We start from the raw sequence: 19,024 nt of genomic DNA, 5'->3' as shown, positions 1-19,024 counted from the left end.
TGATAATTCTTAAATTAAACCTATCATCAGTATCATATATTTAGCTAGTCATAATTAAACATAACTAAGGTTGTAAATGAACTGTTTATGTACAGTTCAATCTCGATCTTTTTTTTTTATATATTTTTTTAAAAAATCTTATTTATGTTTATGTGTTTAACAAACAAGTCAAACTCAAGCTTTACTTTAGGCTCAATAATTAAAAATAAGTCAAGTTCAAACATAATAATATATTCACAAGCAACAAACATATCAAAAAAAAAAAAAAACCATATAAAAATAATAATATGTTCATAAACAAAGTCATGAACATGAGGCTCAATTTAAATATCTGAAATATTATATTCTTATATATATATATATATATGCTTCTTTAAAAATATATTTATATAGAAATAAGATTAGATTGTATAAGTTTATAAATAGGTTTATATGATGTCAAATTATTATTTGTAGTTTTTTGATAATATAAACAATCAATTAATAGTAAAATCATAGATTTGTTAAAAGATACCAAATTTTAGTCATGGTTTTACTATATATGGGAAATGAATAAGTTAAGTAGTTAGTAAACAAGCATGAGTTTGTTTGACAAGAAAATGCACTAAGCTTCAGCTCGTGTTTAAAATAAAATTAAATGAACAAGCTTAAACTTTTAATACTCGACTCATTTACGGCCCTAAACATAACTCAAGTCAAATATAACCTTCAAATCCATATAGATTCCATTCATTTTTTTAAATGAAGCTTAGAAAAAAAAAATCCCTTTGACCACATCACCAAATTAAACATCAGAAACTATAATTTAGCACCTTAATTTCATAGAGGAACCTTCAATTTGACATAGCCTCAAATCAGCAAAATCTTCAAATTTGGCTCAAAGTCTAAGCTTAGTGATTTCAATTCTCTCAGTATTCTCAAATTTATAATAATTTCACTCAATTAAAGTTTCAAAACTTTAGATGTCCTGATTACATATTATGCTAGCCAATTTTATTAAACAATAATATATTGAAAAACCAATATTTAACATAATCATATTTAATGTTTTAAAATAGAAGCTTAATAAAGTATTTAAATTAGATTCTATTGCACTCCTACTTTTTGCTAAGTGTCTTAATTACACTCTAATATACTACAACAAGAGTGGGCTATGGTGACGAAACTTTTCATCACAATATGTCCTTATTTCGTCACCGAATACATATGGTGACGAAATGGTGACGAAATAGCATTCGTCACCTAAGCTCCGTCACAAAATGTTTTGGTGGCTAAAATGTTTCGTCACAATAAAAAAAATGATAGGTGACAGAACTTTTTCATCACCAATAAAAAATGATAGGTGACGACATCACCTAATATTTGTGTTACTAGACATTATTTTCAGTGACGGAATATTTCATTGCCAAATGTTTTTTTTTTTTTTTCTAATTTCAATAGATTAGGTGACGAAGTTTTGCGTCGCCGATTTTTTTATTTATTTTTAATTTCAATAGATTAGGTGACAAATTATTTCGTCACCAATTTCTGTTTATAGTCAAATATGGCAGTGAAAATTATCGTCACCAATTTTATTTTTTTATTAATATTTTTTACATTTACTTGCCATTACATTAAAATTAAATCCATAAAAATTAAATACATTCACTTCTAACCAAATCCATAAAAATTAAAATTAAAATTAAAAATTAAAGAAAATTAAAAAAAAAAATCATACAATCTAAAAATGCAATAAAGATGTTCACAAAGTAATTACAACCATTTATATACAAATGATGTCTTAGCTTCCAAACTTTACATAAAATTATTTGAGTTCAAGTAGTCCCACAAAACCTATCTTTTTGCCAACAATCCCATATCTGCACAAGTATAAAGGAAAATACATCAATAACAAACTAGATTGCAAACCTATATCCTTGATAAGATGTACTACCAAAAAAAAAAAAAAAAAAATATATATATATATATATATATATTATTAGTAAGACAACGCAAAAAAATGTCCACAAAAAACCCAATAACAAACTAGACAAAATAATCATAATGCAATATCATATGAAGCCAAACTATCAAAGAAAGATGACCCACAACATTCTCATCAAATGAAAATCAAACTACATTACAAACCATGGAGAAATCATAAAGAATGCAAAAAAATCCCAATTTAAAACAAAATAAATAAAGTGAAATCCAAAACAAAAACTTAGCCACTATCATAAACACAAACCTAACCACCACAACAAATAAAAATCTAGCCAACACTATTTAAAAAAAAATAAAATAAAATAGCCACCACCATTTACATAAAACCTATCCACAATCATAAACAAAAAACCCACCACCACCATTAAACAAAAAAACATAGCCACCACCATTAACACAAAAACTCAGCCATCACAATAAACAAAAAACTCAGCCACCACCATAAACAAAAAACCCACCACCACCATTAAAAAAAAAAAAAATTCCAGCCACCACCATTAACACAAAAACCCAACCACTGCCATAAATAAAAAACCCAACCACCACCATTAAACAAACACTACAAAAAAAGCTGGCCTATTGTGGCGGGCCAAAACTGTCGCAAAAGCCCAAAAAACGGCCATTAAAGGCCCATTTGACCTTTTACAGCAGATGCTATTGCGGTGGTTCTACTCGCTAGTGTTGCGGTGCCCCTATAGCTCTATTGTGGCGGTAAGAAAAAATATCGCTATAAATGCACCTTTTAATGGCGTTTTTAGTCTTTTGCAACGAGCAGAAAACTGCCGCCATATAAGGCTAGAATTCGTATCAATTGACTTTTAGCAATGGGTTATGTCCACCGCTATTGGTGTCCATCTTTAGCAGCGGCCAAAAATGCTGCTATGGGCTTCATTTAAATCATAATATATGTACCTTTAGCGGCACTTTTTGACCGTCGCTATAGGTTCTTTTTTTTTTATTTTTTTTTTCAGTAGGTTTGAAAACCACTATCTTTTTTACAGACCTGTTACAAAAAAAACCTATATTAGTTTTAACTCTACTAACACAATACCACAAATGTAACTAATTAACAACACCACAGATGTCTCCAAACTAACGTAATATTAATATAGAAATATATTATCAAATACATAACAAAAGAAAAGATGTGATCCTTTGTACACAACATTATACTGACTACATAACATTGTCTATATCCATCATCATAAAATTAAAAAAAGAAGAGATGTGGTCCTTCGTACATAGAAATTCCTTCAACATTTAAATTAAACTAATACCATAATCAAAGTTTCAAAGTATTTCAAAATATATTTTAACCCTTGTAAAAAATGTGTTTGTTCAAATGTGGTTCTTTGTACACAAAATGTCCTCAAACACCAACATAAAATTTATAAGCTGCTTGGTTGATGGGATGCAGCTGATGATTTTTGGAGAGCTAGGGATTGTAGGATCGGAGGAACGTCCTACCTAAAAAAAAAAAAGGCAATAAGTAGGACACAACAATATCAAATATTGAAATCCAAAATTGCTTAATGCATGAGCATTAGATGGGAAATTTAGAGTTTCAAAGGCTGCAACTTCAATATGGAAATCACAATACAACTATCAAACACCTTAAAGTATAAATTCACAAAACCATGCAACTCATCATCATTGGATGATGAGGATTTATTTGCAATTACATTGAATACAGTATTCATTTCTACATGTAAGTAAAATAAGTACAACCTCAAACCCAACTATTTCACATTGCTTGTTTAATGTGCTAAAATATGATATACTACTTATTGCCAAAAAACCACACAATCACATATAGATATTTCCAAATAACTACTCTATAGATTTACAACTCATGAGTGTTTTCTTTACTTATGTGAACTGTTGCAGCATGGGCATACATTATTGAGACATATTACCTTGTGAAAAATCACATCCTTAATTAAGACATTAATCCTCAAAGATAAACCCTCCACTCCCCTCCCTTCCTTTCTACACATTCAAACCCTACGAAGTTGCTAATTTTACATCCTCTCAGCTAAACCATTGTTAACCAGTACTCTCTATTGTCTACTATATATTATTGAATCTTATATCCAAAAAAAGAACTCTATTAGTTTATGATCTTTCTCCCAATCACGATTATATTTGTAAGTATACCACATTTACAAAGATAATTGACCCAATCAATTAGTAGATAGCATTATGCTTTCTAAGCTTTCATATGCCAACTACAAATTGAAGCAACTATAGGTCTACAACACTGTGATCTCACCTTCAATCCTTATGACTGGACAAAAGGAGGCCACATTGCTTATGACCGGAAAAATACCAAATGTTCAATACATTTCAACAAATTACAAAACCAAGCAATAATCAACAAAGACAATATAGAAAAATAATGTACAAATATTTGAGTTACATGTAGAATTGTGCCCCTTCATGATTCAGACTAGCAATATTGAAAATGGGCAAAAAAAAAATGATAACTTAATGCAACAAATCACATCTTACCTACTAAAATAGATACTCTAATTCAAGATTAATGAAAAGTAAGTCATAATAATTTAATCTAACACCTGTTCTGAGCACACTCACACCACATGCCCGCAGCCCACCAANATTAGTACACAATTAACCATTACATAAATCCATTTGATATGGTCTTCTTTTGCTTAAACTAACTTTAGCGAGACTTTTCCTCAAATTAACAAATGCTCACATGCATTAAAAATTGTTTCAATCATGCTTATAATCTGGTGCCTGAGAGCTCATTTATGCATAAGATTCTGATATCATGCTTTCATTTAGCACTATGATAATAAAACAAGTATTTGTAAGTTATAAGTTAATTATGAGCTATATTCAGGCAAATAAAAAAAGGAAGACAGGGAACAAGCCGTTATTAATGTTAGTTCGATAAAAGTTTCCTTCAAACATTAGGTATTAGTTCATAAAATCACCAATGTGTTAAATTACATTACTAAATAAATATTTCAAATAAGTATGTTTACAATACTATTAAATAAATTAGGTGACTAAAGTACTTGTGAATAGTCATTTAAGTGCCACCAAGTGAGTTGGAAAATTCTATCCATAGCTGAATTCGTTATTATTAAGGTTACCTAGATACCAAAATTTTGTCAAAGGAGCTAGTTATATTGGAGAGGATAGTTTCATATACGATAATAAGGTTTAGATAACTCAATAAGGAGAAAGTATTAGTTACCTTCAAGAGCTGCCTGAATGGGCTGCCTTTGAGAGTCCCTTATGTGCAGAACCAAACTTTGGTTGAACTTAACACAGAAATCTTCCAGTGCCATCTTCATTGCTACACTTTCTTCTTTACCAATACGAGAACTATTATCTACAATTGCGCCTATAACGCCCATAACGTTGTCATTTCCTGCCGTGTTAGTACTTCCATTAACTCTTGCCTTCTGAGTAAATATGAAAACAAAGACCAAGAAAGACCAGAGAGGACCAAGCTTGTCCATTCCGTGTAGAGAGGCAAACTGTTTGAGCTATTGCTCCCCTTAATGGATGCATACAAAAGTGTTATTTAGGGTGCGAGATAACTCTCTCTAAGGAACTTGACAAAATAGCCCCGTAACTTCAGGAGAAGGGATGCCTCCTCAATTTTTTATTCAGAAAAGTTTAAGATGGGCCGAATTGCTTGCATGTTGCAAGCTGTAACTCTCAAGTTTTTAGTTCCAATATAATGATTTTGTTCCACAATGATAATATATAGTAGTAGTATAGTACTCCCTGGATTAATAGAGCCTAATATGCACTACAGTACATATTATTTTAGAGTGCAAGAAGAGAAGAGCAACGCGGAGTACAAAAGTTAGAATGCATTCTTTATAAAATGACTTGTGGCAGATAGCTAGGATATAGGAGGATGTTAAGTTTCGCGGTACCTGACCAAAAGAAATTTATTTGATAAGAGAACAAGAAGAGAATATTCATGGTCAAGGAGGACTCTCTTTTTTTTTTTTTTTTGTATCTGGTTAAGAACTCAGGGAATATTCAACTATTATATGAGAAGCTAAAAATATCATTTCTTAGTTCTTTGCTAAGAGTGCAACCAAGCACGGAAGTGTTACGATTGGTAGTAGGGGCCGGGGAGAAAAGCCACTAGAATTTCCTTTCAATATTCATACAGTTTCCACGCGAGGACTAAATATGGTGCTTTGAAAATTTGATATGGAATCATTCAAAAGGGTTTATGAATTCTTATCATGCATCACTTCCCTTTCATGCAGTATAATAAAAAAACATTTAAAATATGAGAAATTATTATCTTTATAAAATTTTTGAGTATTCAAAAATTCCTAGTTTGCTATAAACACGTATACAAAAAACCATTATTTTATTGAATTTTTTTATAAAACAATTCTCTTATTCCTTTTAGTATTATTATCAGTTATCACTAGTCCAAACATTAAATAACTCCATAATTTTTGTTAAAATTTTGAATTCAAATCAAGTATTTGACAATAATTAGAAATTTAACAACAACAATGAAAGACTTAACGTGTACATGGTGTGAAGTAGTGTAAATCAGAGAGGAGTTTGAAACAATAATTTCTCATGATATGCTACACTGAATTCACGGGAAATGTTGGTCAACTCCTGTATTGTAAAACCGTATATTTAATTAGTATGGAAAATTATAGCAAAACTGGTAATTTGACCAAGTCAGTTCCAGAAAGTTGAGAATTAATCTCGATACTAGAATCTTTAGTATAATTTGATTCTTTCAACATTAAAATTTTGTTTGAGGCAAATGCTTGTAATTTCCACATCTTGGCTTTCGTTTTAGTTAATTACCATAGCTTGTCCTATTGAAGTTAATGTGATGCGTGCAGCTATTGAATGCGGAAACCTTAAAGTATTTTTAGGCCGTTTGGTAGAGCATCTTAAACACATATTTTCAGTTTTTAAACAATATTACATACATTTTTATACATTTTTTTATTTACACGTATTTCAAAAAAATACAAACAACATTACTAAAACTACTCTACCAAACAGACCCAAAATGCTTTAAAACTAATTATAAGAGTTTAAGAAATTTTTTATTTTTATTTTTATTTTTAAAAAATAGTCTCAACCTATGAGGTTTACTCTTGATGATAACTTTTTATTATTAGATCAATATACTAATTAGTTTTTGGTATAGGTGGAGAATGAATTCCAAATCTCTTATTTAACTATAAAAACCTTTACCAGTTAAGTTAACTGAAACCCGCAATTAAGAGTTTATGACTAAATTGACTAGGTCCTAGAACTAGGAATACAACCATTTTCTCTCTTTAAAAAGAGCTCATTCGCATAAAACAATATAAGACTTAGATAAACTATCACAGGAATTCTACATTTGGATAAAATTTCATAAACGTTTTCACAAGTGAACAAGCTTAGGCGTCAACCATAGATCAAAATAAAATAAAATAAAGGCAAAAATACCATTTTTGGTTACTACATTTTAGTAGTATTTAATTTAGTTTATATTATTTTTAACTTGTAGTTAATTTGGATGTTGATATGACTAATAAAATAATAATTAAATCTTTGAATAAATATTTAAAAATGCCATGTTAGCATTTAAATTGAATTTTTTTTGGGAAAAAAATTACCTTCTCAATTTTTAAAAATTGAAAAAAAAAATGTAGGCAGATTTTCATATTTTCTTTCATTTTCTTGGCAACCAAACACAAAAATACAAATCAAATTTACCAATCTCAGACACAAAAATCAACCCAGCATCTAAAATAAACCTAGATTTGGATCTAGATTTAAACACCACTGATAGAAGCAAAAAGAAAAAGAAATAAATAAATCAACCCAAATTAATGATAGTGACCTTTCACCGTCCATCACCGCAACAAACTCGAAACCTAAATTGGCAAGATACCTACCAAATCCATCAAAATACTTGAAACCCACACTCAGATTACCATTGAAATCGACAACCGTGGAAGCATTGCACCGTCACCAAAATCAAATAGACTTTGTGGGGGAAAAAGGGCCCAGCCCAATATAATGGGCCGAAAGCCCATAGGAGTACTATTTTGCGACCGAGAAGAAGGAGATGGAAAAGGCAGGGCCCATCTGGAAGTGGGACCCTCAGAAGGAAGAATTATTACAATCCGAAGATGATATCTCCTGTCTGAAGAGATTGTAATCCTCTGACGCAAATATTATAAATCAATTGAGTGTGTGAAAGGCCAACATGACCTTCCGAGGACTCCACCTGATCAAGATAAGCTCTGAGTATGCTGGGAAATGATAAGGATGGAGAAATATCTAAGGGGAAAGCTGCTACCACCGTATTTAATACTTTGCAACAACTTTTCTGGCCGCATTTATGTGGAGAAGACCCCTGAAAAGTGCATCCTAACCTACTGCCACTCACACAGAGCTAAAAGAAGATGCTTGACGTGACATGTACTCAAGCAAACTCGTGGATGAGGAACAAATGGACGATGGAGATGAGGAGAAGGGTGGCTATATAAAGGAAGGAGGCTCCTAGCGAGATGAGAGAGGAAGAACAAAAAAAGAAAGAGAGAACTTGACTGTAACCCTAAGACCTTTATTCATCAAATAAACAATAGTATAGCTCTTCGGATTTTCAGGTTTTACGTGTAAATTCATGTTGGCTTGTGTTTGAAAGTTGTGATTCGTTGTTGTCAATCCAATACTTAACCTAGCTCTTTCACCCATATTCTACAAATTTATTGTTTTGGGCTTGGGCCACAAATCCTAACCCTACAATTGGCGCCGTTTATGGGAAGAGCTTGAGTGTAAGGGGAAGCAGCAGCAGTTGATCATGGCTGAACCAGGGCAACAACTGGCAGAGTCTGGGGCGTCCCAACATATTGATCCTTTTCTTAATTTGGAGCGGAGGCAAAACCGTGAAGGCAGTGTGCATACTACACACACTGAACGAACTCAACCTCGTGGCGGAAGTCATCTTTCTCATGCAGAGAAAAACATCATGCAAATAGAGATTGAAAGGTTAAGAAGGGAGTTGCGTCATGCGAAAAGAAAACGTGCTGCCTCGCACTCTGATGACGACTCGAATGACGGACAAGACATCACCTATGAACAGAGGTCTCGAACTCCAATCAGCGAATCTTTTTCATATGAGGATGAGGACCCTCGTAAGAAGCAACCTCATGGGCCACCACATGGAGGGGTGGGCAATGATGCCATGAGCAAGGCTTTGAATCAAATCTCCAGGTCACCTTTCACGCGTAGGATTGAAGGAGCGAAGCTTCCTCGGCGTTTTAATCAGCCAACCTTTACTATTTACAATGGTAAAACTGACCTTGTGGAACATGTGAGCCATTTTAACCAAAGGATGGCTGTCTACTCCAGAGATGAAGCTCTGATGTGCAAGGTATTCCCTTCTAGTCTTGGACCCGTGGCCATGAGGTGGTTTGATAACCTGAAAGCAGACTCCATCGATTCTTATCAAGAGCTCACTCAAGCTTTTGGTTCACGTTTCATCACATGCCGAAGGGTGGCTAAGCCCTTGTCTTCTCTGCTATCCTTATTCATGGTTTAAGGACATCCTTGTCCGGCAAGCCTATCACAAACATGCGTCAGCTTATGGACCGTATTGAGAAATATAAAAGGGTTGAAAAAGACCAGCAGCAAGGGAAGGGTAAGGATAAGGTTACCCCCCAGGACAGGAAGGACTTCAGGTCAAATCGTTTCTTGGTTCATTATGATAATTTGTCACTCCTTATTGGTTCTCTAAGTGTTTAAACTTAAACCCAATCATGCCTGTAGTCCTCGGACCAGATGATTTTGGGTTAGTTAACACTCCTTATTAGTTCTCTAGTGTTTAAACTTAAATCCAATCATGCCTATAGTCCTCAGACTAGATGATTATGTGTTAGTTAACACTCCTTATTGGTTCTCTAAGTGTTTAAACTTAAACCCAATCATGCCTGTAGTCTTCGGACTAGATGATTTTAGGTTAGTTAACACTCCTTATTGGTTCTCTAAAGTGTTTGACTTAAACCCAATCATGCCTGTAGTCCTCGGACCAGATGATTTTGGGTTAGTTAACACTCCCTATTGGTTCCCTAAATACTTATGCTTAAACCCAATCGTGTTTGTGATCTTCGAACCAGGTGATTTTTAGTTAGTTAATACTGTTGTGCTGTTATTAATATTGAGTTATTTTTAGAATAAATCTTGCCTGGCATTATTGACTGTGTTTAGTGTCAACTTTAAACTTGTGTTAACATTTCTAAAAAATACATGCAAAAGGATTTGTCCATTCTTATAATATTTGTTACGGCCATCCTTTAACAGTAACCTCTATGTATTGTCTTCTTCGGAACTAATTTTAATTGCATATATTGTCAGCAAGACAGAGTAATTATGTTTGCCTCCATTGCTATAATTACAAAGTGAAGTTACTTGTAATAAAAGAAAACCATACAACATGCAACAAATACACAAAAGCTAAAAGAAAAACTATTTCATTGATCAAAATAAGACAGTTTACAACCCCCTTGCAAAAAGGGGGAAAAAAAAAAAAAAAAAAAAAAAAAAAAACAACAACAACAACAAAACAACTAAAACCTAAGTTTTTGTTAAGGCTTGGTCTTGGGGATCCGAGGGTGTTTTCTTTCCTTCCAAGACCTCGCCCTTCTCCTGATGTGGCTCAGTAGGGGGGCCCTGATCACCCAGCTAGCTAGAATCCTTGGTAGGCTCAAGGATGACTGGGGGAGCTTGGTCAACCAAAGGCTGCTCCGAGACCTCTGGGAGTTGTGTTGGAGGAGGGGCGTCAGCCTCTGGAAGCTGTCGGATGTCTGCGTCATAAAAGATATTCTCAGGCAGCCTCAGCTCCGAGTCAGCAGGCACTCCAGCAGCATCCAGCGCCTTGCCCCAGGTCATGTCGCAGTAATCCCGAGCAACTGAAGCGAATTGCTTAGTAAGACCCTTCTCCGTCGTCTCCACTACCAGTTGGTAGGATGCTTTCTTTTCGGCCTCGGTCGCCCCCTTGGCCAGCTGAGCGTCCCTCCGAGCCTCCTTGGCAGCCTCCTTAGCCTTCAGGAGTTCGGCGCGAAGCTCCTTCACAAGCTCCTTCTCAGTTGCCAGATTTTTCTGAGTTTCGTTCAACAGCTTGCGTTGGGCTTCGACCTTGGTCTCAGCATTTCTAAGACCAGCATGGAAGCTATCCCTTTCCTGGGTCACTCCTTTTAACCGGTCCGAGATCTGAGAGACCTCATCCTTTAAGCTGCCTAATGCCCTTTCCGCCTCGGACCTAGCCTGGGCCTCCGCTTGGGCTTCCACATAAGCCTTTTGATTCCATTCTTCGGCCACGAAGACCTGCTGGGTAATCTGAACAAATACGGTAATAGTGTTAGCATAAAAATATAGGAAATTAATACTCTAACCGAGGAGTCGAACGAGCATGCTTACCATGGCCAAGTCCCTCTTCAGGGACATAAAGAGATCATACTGGCTGAAGCGCCTGTATGACTCCATGTCTCGGGGGAGGAGCAATATTTGCTCTAGCACTTCAGCTATGAGTCCAGCTCTACCCCTATCGTAATTCCTAACAGAGGTCTCTTAGGAAAAAGGAACGCCATCAAGTTCCAGCTTGGGAGACCACGTACGTTGCCCTCAGCGCACGTCGGCCACTGGGGGCTCTTCCTTGCTCTCCACAGAAGAGGCCCTCTTACTCCGGTGGTCCTTTCCCACCTTCTGCTGCTTGGCCTTTGGTGGTACCACCACCTCCTACTCCTCGGGCTCGATAGGCCTCTTTTTCTTCAAGTCCGGTATCGGTTTCAGAGCCGGATCAGAGACCTGGGGTAGGGGTGGAGGTGGAGGTAGATTCACCACTGGCTGAGAGGTCCCCGTCCCCTTGGACTCAGCTTTATTACCCCTTTTCTTCAGAAGGAGCTTTAAGTCAGACATTTCCTTTTCTTCCTCTGAAGAGTCCTCAGGGACTGTAGTCAGCAGCAGGGGTGGGCAGATGCAGGATTGCCTGTCAGTTTCCTCCTCGGAATTTGAAGAGGGTATTATCTGAACCCTTCCTGGAGTCTCCCCTTCAAATCTAAACTTGTTAATCTGCTCCTCTAATGAAGTGGATGAGGAGCCGACCTTTTCGCCTACGGCCGTCGGTACAAAAGGGACTTGTTGAACTGGTCGGATTAGCAAAGGAACACCTTAGGGGTTGGGGTGTGGAACAGGTGCAAGGTCGAATGGGGTAAAAAAGTTTTTTCGAGCAACGTCTATTCGCCGTAGCCGGTAATCACCTTATGTGATGGCGTTGCCAGCTGGCTGGATGTCTGCTTTCTTGGGCATGTAGCCGAGTATGAGTGGGATGGACCGCAGTTGTCCATCCTTGCTTATGAATATCTCCGAGCGTAGGAGGTAATTGAGGGCGGGGGCGTTGATAAGACTGAGCCGAGGAGCAGTATGTGCCTTATCTGTAAAACAAACAAACAGGTCGGGTCATAAAATTGAAACAGGATGACATAAAAAAGAACAGGCTATGGAGAATGAAGGCCCTAAGACTATTGCTAGAGACCCTAAGTCTAAGAAGTCACACCTGGCTCTCCTGGCTCGGTCGAACAGTGTAGACCGTCATGCCATGCGCTCAAGACGATTAAATAGTCGTCTTTCATCCCTTTATTCGATTTAGGAAGGCAAGAGAACAGTCTAACGACGTCGGATCGGGATTTAAGATAATATCCCGCCCCTTTTTGGCTATGACATTCATACATGTATGCTAAGTCATGCCAGGTCAGCCCTAGTCCTAACTGTTTGTTCAAGGCATCGATGGCCCCTAATATCCTAAAGGTGTTGGGCGCGCACTGCTCAGGAGAGAGCCTGTGGTTGCGAAGATAATTTAAAGTGATGGAGCCCACTGGGAGGGTCATTCCCCCTTCAATGAAGTCTATCATTGGGATGACGACCTCTCCTTCTCTTTGGGTCGTTAATATCTTCTCTGGAGGGCAATACCTCAGATTTACCCCCCGCGGGATACCATAATTTCGCTTGAATTCCTCTATCAACGCCGGACTATCGTCGAGATGTTGGAATTTGCCCACTTCTAAGGGAATGACTGAAGCAATGAACAAAAGAAGGGTTTTGAGGGAAGAAAACGTTAGCCGAGAAGAAAATAAAGGATCAAGAGGCGCCAAAACTTACACAAACAGGATTGGAGTGAAATCCCTAAGCTCGAAATGGACTCTTCGTAGATTCTAGAGGCAAAAAACGCAGAAATCCAAAGAGGCGTGAAAAGCTTTCGAAGGAAAGGACTCTCTGGGTGCTCTGAGAATGCTCTGGGTACTCTGAGAATGTGTAAAGTAAAGAAAAATAACCTCCTTCAGAGGTTTATATACGGAGACAGATGAAACGGTGTCATTCATTCCGTCCAAATCCTGAAGAAGAACCCTGGCCGTTTGATCAACAACCCATCGTTGGATGCAAAGGACAAAAAGCCGCCTGGAGTAATTAATACAACGCTTTAGGAATATGGGACTGATAGCAGCAATAATGAAGCGCGCATCTCTATGCCCGCGCGCGTGTAAACGGGGGTATTTATGAATTCCCCCTTTTAAATTTCTTTATTTTTCCTTATTTTTATCTCTTTTTCCTTGCGTGGCAGATCAAAATCTTACCTTTTCTCCTCAGATGCGAGGGAAAAATTAAAATTTTGAGGGGCTATTGTGGGGGGAAAAAGTCCCAGCCCAATATAATGAGCCGAAAGCCCATAGGAGTACTATTTTGCGACCGAGAAGAAGGAGATGGAAAAGGCAGGGCCCATCTGGAAGTAGAAGGAAGAATTATTACAATCCGAAGAGGTTGTAATCCTCTGACGCAAATATTATAAATCAATTGAGTGTGTGAAAGGCCAACATGACCTTCCGAGGACTCCACCTGATCAAGATAAGCTTTGAGTATGCTGGGAAACGATAAGGATGGAGAAATATCTAAGGGGAGAGCTGCTACCACCGTATTTAATACTCTGCAGCAACTTTTCTAGCCGCATTTATGTGGAGAAGACCCCTGAACAGTGCATCCTAACCTACCGCCACTCACATAGAGCTAAAAGAAGATGCATGACGTGACATGTACTCAAGCAAACTCGTGGATGAGGAACAAGTGGACGATGGAGATGAGGAGAACGGTGGCTATATAAAGGAAGGAGGCTCCTAGTGAGATGAGAGAGGAAGAACAAAAAAAGAAAGAGAGAACTTGACTATAACTCTAAGACCTTTGTTCATCAGATAAACAATAGTATAACTCTTCGAATTTTTAGGTTTTACGTGTAAATTCATGTTGGTTTGTGTTTGAAAGTTGTGATTCGTTGTTGTCAATCCAATACTTAACCTAGCTCTTTCACCCATACTCTACAAATTTATTGTTTTGGGCTTGGGCCACAAATCCTAACCCTACAGACTTCAATGGTGGGGTTCGATTATGTTGGTTGTGTTTGTTTGGGTTGAAACTTTTGGTCATCAATTTGGATTTGGTATGAGGGGTTTTTTAGGTTTTGATCTATAGGGTGGTATTTGTGTGGTAGCTAGAGCTTAACTTTGGTGCAAATTCGAGAAGGACATCACTAGGCTGTTGTGAAGAATGCTCGGGATTTGAAGCTTTGAGTCCTTTAGCAGAGCCGTGTCGACATCACCATGTCGACATCACCAAACAACGTTTTCATCTGTATCAGTATGAGTGAATGAGATTTGAACAAACAAAAACTTAGGTCCAAATTTGTTCGTTTTAGTTGCTTAGTTTGTTCAGATCTAAGTTCAAATCTACGTTTGTTTAGTTGATGGGTTGATTTTTGTGTTAGAGATTGGTAAATTTGATTTGTGTTTGATTGCAAAGAAAGTGCAAGAAAAAAAATATATTCCTACATTTTTTTTAAATCTTTAAAATTGAGAATGTAATTTTTTTTTTTTTTTGTAATTCCTTTTTCAATTTAAATGTTGACGTGACATTTAAAAAAATTTATTATTATTTTATTAGCTACATCAGCATCAAGTGTGATTGTTATGCATGCAAAGACATTTTCTGTTAGTGAGTTGATAGTAAGAACTAAATTTACTGTAATTGAAAATAAAAAAAGACCAAATTTATTGTGACCTTAAAATTTAAACACTAATAGTATTTTTGCCTAAAACAATTTATATCAAGACCCATCACAACTAAAAGTAAGGGTATTATAAAAAAATTTATGAGATTTTGTTGCCCTAAACTTTCTCACACCAATATTTATGTACTAAGTTGTTCAATTTGCCATATGCATATTTGCTCACCTGTTGGCTTGTCTTGGTCAAATCTAAGTGAGAATAGTCTTTTATTCGGCAATGCCCTGTTTGGTTTAGAGGTCATTTATATCTCAAAACTCAACAGTCAAATCTTACCGCTCAAACTCATTACCCAATTCTCATAACTCTGTCTCAAAATTTCCCGCAACTCTTCTCATTTTTGTGTTTGACTCCCAGTTCTTAGTGGCATTTCAATTGAAAATCTCAGTTTTATGTAAAGCTGTGGGACCCACAAAAATTTAATGTTCAGCAGTAGAGACAGAACGGCCACAAGCGTAACCCGCGTGAAGACTCTCTCTCCTCTTCACACAAGAAAAGTCGCAGCTTAAACTCTGTTCTGTTCTTTTGTGCAATTCCCTCAATTCTATTATTATGATGGTACTAATAAATAACATGTATGAATCAAGGCAGTTGGTCCAGAGGTAGATATTAACAAGTGAAGTTGAAATTTCTCCCTAGTGTGTTTAGCTATTTGGCTATGATTACCCCCACTTGATCAAAGAAAGATAACTCAAATGAATGATTGAAGCCAATAACCCACAGGGCCGTGGGGTAAAAAATTGTCAACCACATCAATGAACTATGTTAGTTTTTGATAGTAGTATAAATCATTGAGGCATTCACACCAAAGATCACCACGAAAGCCACATCACAAAGAACTAAACCAAAGAGTAAAAATTATAACCAAAAAAAAAAAAAAAAGGTTAGAAATTCTCTTATGTCTGAAGTAGCAGAGAAAGGCAACTTGCAAAAGTTGATAAAATAAATAAAAAACCTGACCCACTACGGCAGTTAGAGACCCAAAAAGATACACATGGACTTAGTTCTACTTGAGCTTGGACACCCAAAGCTTGCAGTAAAGACTCTCTTCTCTTCGCAGCCGAATCTGGTATGAGACTCAGAATCTGGTGAAGTAGGAGCATCTACAGAGTCTTCCACAATACTGGGAGTACTTGGGGACACAGGTTCTGGTTCAATAACATCTTGAACTTCTCTAGGCTTAGGAGGAAGAATTTCTTTAGAGCGTTCCTCAATGCCTTTCTCAGAACTGGAATCTGAAGACTCATCAATGACGACATTTACGGTTTCCATTACCTTAAGAGTTCTCTTGTTGTATACCCGATAAACCTTGTTTGTAAACGAGTATCCAAGAAATATGCCTTCATCACTTCGAGAGTCAAACTTTCCCACATTCTCTCTATCCTTAAGAATGAAGCAAGTACTTCCAAATATCCTGAAATACTTCACATTTGGCTTTCTTCCTTTCCATAACTCATAGGGAGTCTTTTTGGTACCGGGTCTGAAGTACACCCTGTTAACCGTATGACATCCAGTGTTTACGGCCTCTCCCCATAAGTTTCGAGCCACATCTTTGTTATGCAACATGGCTCTGGTCATCTCTTGAATAACCCTATTCTTTCTTTCTACCACAACATTCTGCTGAGGTGTAATAGGAGCAGAGAATTCTTGAGATATACCTGATCTTATGCAGAAAGACTCCATGTATGAGTTCTCGAATTCTTTACCATGATCACTTCGAATTCGATCAATCTTTAAGCTCTTTTCATTCTGCAGTCTTGTGCACAAAGTCTCAATGTGCTCAAGAGCATCAGACTTGGATTAGAGTAAGATGACCTAAGTGTATCTAGTGAAGTCGTCTACCACAACCATGATGTATCTCTTACCACGAAGAGACTCGGTTCTGGTTGGACCCATAAGATCTAAATGCAAAAGCTCCAGTGGTCTGGAGGTAGCTGATGTCTGAGTACTCGGATGCTTAGCTTTCGTCTGTTTCCCAAGTTGACATGGTCCGCACACCACATTGCTCATTCTACTAAGTTTCGGTATCCCCAAGACTGATTCATGCTTAGATACAATGAATAGATGCTTGTTACTAGCATGTCCCATTCGTTGATGCCATAGATCTTCATTAGGCAAACGAATGCTATTGCACACTATATCGGTATCAGGAACCAATCCATAGCAGCTGTCTAGAGTGCGAACCCCACTAATGAGCTTCTTTCTAGACTCATCCATGACAAGATACTTTCCCTTTGAGAATAATACCGTGAAGTCTTGATCACATATCTGACTTATGCTCAATAGGTTCACCCTTAAACCTTCTACATAAAGAACATTTGTAATGTCTGGCAGTCCCGGTAGAGAAATGATTCCTTTCCTTTTTATCTGTGACTTGCTTCCATCACCAAAAGTCACATTACCACCTTTCTTAGGCTCAAGGATCTTGAAGAGAGATCGGTCTCCAGTCATGTGTCTTGAGCAAGCACTATCAAGATACCATAGACATGTATCCATTACTTTAAATGCAGACTTCATCATAAAACACATTTCATGCTTGGATGACAAATCAGAGGGAATAGTTCTTTCACTCAACTGCCTTTGATGAGCTAAGCCTTTAACTTTTACTCTTCTCAGACGAACTCCTTTGCACATTTTAATTTTGAGATAGTCTAGTTTCTTCTTAGCCAAACTGAGATCCTTTCCAATAGTCATTATAAAATAATTCAAATAACTTTTAGACTTGTATTTTCTGAGACACTCACACAAATAGTGATTAGAAAAACAAGATGTATTTGAAAACAAGGATCTCTTCAAGTCGGTTATAGTCATGACAACAGGGGTCAATAGATCAACACAGCAAAGATTAAACCTAATCAGAGTGTGCCGGCTCTGATACCACTTGATAGGCCACAAACTGAATGACCCCTTGTGATTAAACCAATTAATTAATTAGCCAAGTTATTAATTAATCAATTTATCAAACAATTGCTTGGAAGCACAAACAAATCACCAAAAACTAAATATGCAGCGAAAATTAAATGACACGGTGATTTGTTTACGAATGGGGAAAAACCTCGCGGCAAAAACTCCACTGGGTGATTTTCAGGTCACCACTCCCGAAACTCTACTATTATCAAATCAAGCGATTACAAGTAAAGGAATCCCAAGTACCTTACCAACCTACAGTTGAACCCTTACCCCAATACACAATTGGACTTGATCTGTAGTGACAATTTCCACATTTGATGCATGGCTCCGAAGTACATGACTAACCAATGCGCGGATCCTAGTACGCGACTTCAAAACACCAACTAAGGAGGAGAGGTTGACTGCAAAGTTCTTCAATTCATCCTACACGATGAAGATTAGGAAGATGCTTAGTCACAAAATCCTTTGGTGCAAATACACAGCAACTTCTTCAGAGAAGATGAACTAGGTCAAGAACTTCGTCTTTGATCACAATTTTCTTGAACAGAGATTGCTCAATGCTTTTTCAACTTATGTACAATTTTACGGCTCTTAAAACAATCCTTTTATATGTTTAAGGTTTGGAGAAAAGAAAGTACAAAACCATATTCACGGATCCCAAGAAAATCAGATCAGAAAATCTGAAATTATAAATCTCGACAGATAACAGGTGTCGAGGTAGCTATTGAGAAGGTGTCAAGCTTTAATGAATTTGCACTTCAGCTTGCTTTTTCTTGGACAGACTTGATGACTTCAACACTTGACCTTGAAACCTTATTTCTTAAATTATTAAAAACACCTAAAACTACCCAATTACAAGTAGAGTGCGTTTTGTCAAAGGATTTAGCCAATTTACCTAAATAAGTGACATATGTTCTTAACATGTGAAAACATATATGTCCTAATAGATTAAAAGTAATTAAACCGTAATTTAAAATTGGGGGTCTAAATAAGGT

Source organism: Quercus suber, unplaced genomic scaffold, assembly GCF_002906115.3.
Source record: "Quercus suber isolate HL8 unplaced genomic scaffold, Cork oak 2.0 scaffold_587, whole genome shotgun sequence".
NCBI classification, from domain to species: Eukaryota; Viridiplantae; Streptophyta; class Magnoliopsida; order Fagales; family Fagaceae; genus Quercus; species Quercus suber.
This window is presented reverse-complemented; position numbering follows the sequence as displayed.